The sequence below is a fragment of the Sciurus vulgaris genome (genome assembly GCF_902686455.1).
Source record: "Sciurus vulgaris genome assembly, contig: HiC_scaffold_586_arrow_ctg1, whole genome shotgun sequence".
In the NCBI taxonomy this organism is placed as follows: Eukaryota; Metazoa; Chordata; class Mammalia; order Rodentia; family Sciuridae; genus Sciurus; species Sciurus vulgaris.
Window position 1 is genome coordinate 1,022,531 of NW_027632437.1, and position 6,000 is coordinate 1,028,530.

A 6,000-nucleotide genomic window follows, 5' to 3' on the forward strand; every position below is an offset into this window, starting at 1 on the left:
ATGCATCACTCTTCCTGTAAATGATTGTTTTTTGTATTCTGGGTCTTTTTCTTCCACATGAATTTCATGATTACTTTCTCCATTTCTGTGGTAAACGTCATTGAGATTTTAATTGGAATTATGTTAAATATGTATAACACTTCTGGAAGTATGGTCATTTTGGTAATATTAATTTGTACTATCCAGGAGCATAGGAGATCTTTCCATCTTTTAAGATCTTCTGCCATTTCTTTGTTTAATGTCAATTTCATTGTAGAGGTCTTCTAACTCTTTGATTGGATTGATTCCTAAGTATTTTATTTTTTGAGACTATTGTGAACAGTTATTTCCCTTCTAGATATTACATTGTTTATGAATTAAAATGCTTTAGATTTATGCATGTTGTTTTTCTATTCTGCTATTTTGGTGAATTCATTTATTAGGTCTAGAAGTTTTCTGGTGGAGTTTCTTTGATCCTCTAAATATAGAATCTTATCATTGACAATTAGTGACACTTAGTTCTTCTTTTCCTACTTGAATCCATTTAATTTCTTTGGTCTGTCTAATTGCTCCAGCTAGTATTTCAAGGATGATGTTGAACAGAAGTAGTGAAAGAGGGCATCCCTGTCCTGTTCCAGCTTTTAAAGGGAATGTTTCAGTTCTTCTCCATCAAGAATGATGTTGGCTGTGGGCTTAGCATAAATAGTCTTTACATTGTTGAAGTATGTTCCTACTGTCCCTATGTTTCTTATTGCTTTGAGTATGAGGGGGTGCTGTGTTTTGTCAAAAACTTACTGTGCATCTATTGGAATAAATATATGACTCTTTACCTTAAGTCTATTGAAGTGATGAATTACATTTATTGGTTTCCAGATGTTGAACCATCCTTGCATCCCTGAAATAAACCCCACTTGATCGTGGTGCACTATCTTCTTCATAGGTTTCTATATGTGATTTGCCAAAATTTTGATAAGGATTTTTGCATCTATATTCATCAGACATAACAGACTAAAATTTTCTTTGCTCGATGAGTCGTTGTCTTGTTTTGGTATCAGAGTGATACTGCTTCACAGAATGAGTTTGGAAGGGTTCCATCCTTTCATGTTTCCTGGAATACTTTAAGGAGTATTGGCATGAGTTCTTGTTTGAAGGTCTTGTAGAACTGGACTGAGAATAAATCTGGTACTGGGCTTTTCCTGGTTCATAGAGTTTGGATGACTTCTATTTCATTGCTTGAAATTGACCTGTTTAAATTATGTATGTCCTGCAAGTTTAGTTTGGGAGGATCATATGTCTCTAGAAGTTTGTCAATATCTTCAATATTTCCTATTTTTTGGAGTATAGATTTTTAAAGTAGCTTCTCATTATGTTTTGTATTTCAGTGGTGTCTGTCATGATAATTCCTTTTTCATCACCAATTTTTGTAATTTGAGTTTTCTCTCTCCATTTTTAGTGTGGTTAGGGGTTTATCTATTTTGTTTACTTTTTCAAAAAACCAACTTTTTGTTTTGCCAATTTTTGAATTGTTTCTATTCCATTGATTTCAGCACTGATTTTAATTATTTCCTGTCTTCTTCTTCTTACGATGTTGTTCTGTCTTCTTTTTCTAGTGCTTTGAGATATAATGTTAGGTCATTTAGTTGTTGACTTTTTATTATTTTCTTGGATAAGTTCCGTGCAATGAATTTTCTTCTTAGTACTGTTTTCATGGTGTCCCAGAGGTTTTGATATGTATGATCAATCTTATTTACCTCTATGAATATTTTTATTTCCTCCTTGATGTTTTCTGTTGTCTGTGCTTCATTCAGTAGTATATTATTTAGTCTGTAGATGTTGGAGTATTTTCTGTTTTTATTTTGTCACTGATTTTTAATTTCATTCCATTATGATCTGAGAGAATTCAAGGTTTTATCTCTTTTTTTTTTTTTTTTGCATTTGCTAAGGACTGCTTTGTGGCATAACATATGATCTATTGTACAGAAGTATCCATGGGCTGCTGTGAAGAAAGTGTATTGAATTGTTGATGGATCGAATATTCTATATATGTCTGTTAAGTCTAAGTTATTGATAGTTCTATTGAGTTCTATGTTTTCTTTGTTTAGATTTAGCTTGGAGTATCTATCCAGTGGTGACATTGGTGTGTTAAAGTCATCCAGAATTATTGTGTTGTGGTCTCTTTGATTCATGAAATTGAGAAGAATCTGCATGGATACACCGTTGTTTGGGGCATAAATATTTATGATAATTATGTCTTCCTGATTTATGGTTCTCTTAAACAGTATGAAATTTCCTTTCGTATCCCTTCTGACTAACTAAGAATTGAAGTCCAATTTATCTGATATAAGAATGAAACCCCCAATTTTTTTACTGAGTCCTTGTGTGTGGTAGGTGTTTTAGGTTTTTTTCCATCCTTTTACCTTTAGTCTGTAGATGTCATTTTCTATGAGATGAGTCTTATGAAGGCAGCATACTGTTGGGTCTTTTTTAAAATCCAATTTGCCAACCTATCTCTTTGATTAATGACTTTAGGTCATTAACATTCAGGGTTATTATTGAGGTATGATTTGTTGTCCCAGTCATTTGGGTTTATTTTTGGTTTTTAACTTGAATTGGTATCTCCTTTGGTTTTTCCTTTAAGGTAGTTTCTCCCTTTACTGACCTACATTGTTGTTTTTCATTTCCTCCTCATGGAATATTTTGCTGAGAATGTTCTGTGACACAGGCTTTCTATTTGTAAATTATTTTAACTTTTGTTTATCATGGAAGAATTTTTTTTTTCGTCTTCAAATCTGAAGGTTACTTTTGCTGGGTATAGGATTCTTTGTTGGCAACCACATTCTTTCAGAGCTTGAAATATGTTGTTCCAGGCCCTTCTAATTTTTAGGGTCCAGACTGGGAAATCTGCTGATGTTCATAGTGGTTTCCTCCTATATGTATTCTGATGCTTTTCTATTGTAGCCTTAAAAATCCTATCTTTATTTTGTATATGAGACATATTCATTATATTCTGACTTTCTGTGGATCTGCTGTAATTCTGTGCATCTGGTGTTCTGTAACTCTCTTGCATTTGATTTTCCATTTCAGTCTTCAGGTTTGGGGAATTTTTAAATATCAGTTCATTGAATAGGTTGTTCTTTCATTTGGTTTGTATCTCTGTGTCTTCCTCAATCCCAATAATTCTTAAATTTGGTCTTTTCATGATGTCTCAGAGTTCTTGGAGTTTTCAATCATAATTTCTTATGATATTCCATCTTCTCTGTTTGGTCAGTTTTATTTTCAAGATTAAATATTTTTTCTTCATTGTCTGAGGTTTGTTCTTCCAAGTGATCTAGTCTGTTGGTGATGCTTTCCATTGAGTTTTTTATTTAGTTTATTGTTTTCTTCATTTCAAGGATTTCCTTTTTTTTTTTTTACAATCTCTACCTCTTTGTTGAAGTGATTTTTTTTCCTTCCTGCAATTGTTCTTTCATCTGCTTATTGTAGTGATCATTTGTTGACTACATTTGCTCTTTTATTTCATCATTTGCCTCATAAGTTACTTTAATTATGAATATTCTGAACTTTTATCTGACATTTCTTCTACCATACTGTCACTGGGTTCTCTGAATATAGAATCTAGGTTTGTTTGGAACATTTTCTTTCCTTGCCTTTTCATGTTGTTCATGTATCTTCCCCTCCAGCAATACAGATCTTGAGTGTTGCAGTTTCCCCCCTGTAAGCTTATAGTCACCCTATAGGTTTCCAAAACATCTTCTTTAAGGGGGAGATCAATAATAACAGCACCCAATACAGACAATATGCAGCCCTCATCCAAAAATATTCTTTGATGACATTAACAATATTATCATAATAAACAGAGGATAAGTTCAAATCTTATCTACATTATAACAGATAGATTTGCATTAAGGTCTGCAGTTTGTAATGGAGGACAAAGTGGGTGGGGAGTGGTGTAAGATGTAACTGTTAATGGGATGAGAAAGTAGTTTATAGAAGTTCTATATCTTAGAAAGTTTGATAGTGTAATCAAAAGTAGTTGGTTGGTTAGCATGAGAAAAGGGAGAAAGACACTCTGAGGAAACCAGTAAACAAAAGGAAAATAGTGCAAGAAAAGTAAAGAAACAAAAACTTACAATTTTTCAAAAAGGAGAAAAAAAAATCCTGTACTATAACACTTATGTTTTATTCAAAGCTCCCAGTCTTCAGCAGCCTGATGCATGAGAGATACATGACAATGAGCTTCCAGTTTCCAGTAGGCATCTCAGGATGGGATTTGCCCCAACTAAAGATGGGTGCTTCTGCTTCCCAGGTAATCCAAGATGGCCAAATTGGCTTACAAGTATGTTGACAAATGGGGAGCTGCAGCTCAGGGCATGGGTGTGGTTGGCTGGGAGTCTGGGAGGCAGGTGTAGTTGGTTGGAAAGGGTCCTGGAGCAGAGTGTGGTCTGTCTGGTTCAGGGGTCCAGGAGATGTGGTATGGTCAGCCTGTCTGGGGGTCCTGTTGGCAGGGTGTAGGTGATTGGGCTGAGATGTCATAGAGATGGGGCTTTTTCAATCTGTCCACAGGTCCTGCGGTGCTGGCTATTGTCTCAAAATTGTGGCAGCCATGTGTAACCAAACCAGTGGGTACTGTGGCAGTGAATTTCCAGGCAACAGCAGGCATCTGGTGATCCCCTGGTGATCTGCAGTCTGTAGGCTAACAGTAGATAACCACCTCTTCAACAGAGGTTCCGTGGGCAGTCCAAGGCTTGATGCCTTGAGAGCCTCCTCCTTTAGATCCACATTCTGCAGTCACTGTCATATGAAATTTGGGCTGCTCCATTCTCCTCCGTAATATTTATTTACCTATTTTTATTTTAGGAACTTTTGACATTCAGGGATGTGGCCATTGATTTCACTGAAGAGGAGTGGAAATGCCTTCAACCAGCTCAGCAAAACTTATATAGAGATGTGATGGTAGATAACTACAGAAACTTGGTCTTCCTGGGTATGCATAACTTCCCTTCATAATTTTTAATCACTTATAATTTTTTAATTTTCTTCCCTTGAAAAATATCTTCTGGAAACTTCTCTATAAGAATGTGTTTCAGATTTGCACTTTCAAGAAAAATGGGGCATTTTTGGTATAAATAAAATGTTAATGACATTCCATTTAGTCATTAATCTCTCTCTTTCTTGTTATGTTATATATCCTTCCCTTTAGAAAATTAATACTGAGAGTAATTCAGTGATATAAAATACTGTGGCCTACACCTATAAGAACAGAGTTGAGAAGCACAAAGTTCAAGGAAGAAGCCAAACTTCAAAATGTTGAAGTTACCTAGCAGAAATGATTTTTCAGAAGTTTAGGTTTATTTCTCTTGTTATCATTGAATGTGTACTGCCCCATGTTTATCTTGTTTTAAAATTCTGTAAAATCTTTTGTGTATCTACAGTGATATCCCAGTTTATTTAAATTAACCACCCAAACTCTCCTTTGCTAGTGAGTATCAGCATGATCTAAAAGGATTTCTGTTATTTGTGGGTGTTCAGGTGATAATGTGCACATTTTTGGAGAATTCTAGGTCAATCCATTTTAATAAGTTAATATCCTAAAACAGTTTAATATTATTCATATATTTATTCATTAAAATTCACTAACATGTGCTCTTTATAAATAAATACTTGTTATGGATTTTCCGTGAAATTAGATTCACAATAAATGCTCTTTTGTGGTATGTAATGATAGCTGGAAATTGTAGTTATATGAAAGCATTTATAAATAATATATCTACAGTTGGTTAAATTTTTTCTTTTATTCTTTCATTTTATAGAGTACATTTCATGTTTTAGAAGATGTTTTCTCACTTCACAAAACACTGTTTTATTTTTGTCTATATTTTATGAATATATGACAACTTCTATTACTTCACAATTTAGGATAATGTTCAAATTAAGTTATGTGTGATCCTTGTTTCTACTGCCAATGAAATTTTTATGCTTTTACTTGTTTGTATAAAGAGTATACTTTTTAAATGATGTTTT

At 34.0% G+C, this 6,000-nt stretch overlaps 1 long non-coding RNA gene across 1 annotated transcript in view; it reads left to right on the forward strand.

The window, feature by feature from the left end:
- The window catches only part of LOC306652428, a 40,592-nt gene extending 35,638 nt beyond the window's left edge, over positions 1-4,954 (forward strand). The window contains exon 3 of the long non-coding RNA XR_013761395.1: positions 4,837-4,954. This is a non-coding gene — a long non-coding RNA (uncharacterized lncRNA). The remainder of the gene's footprint in view (positions 1-4,836) is intronic.
- Positions 4,955-6,000: the final 1,046 nt, after the last annotated feature.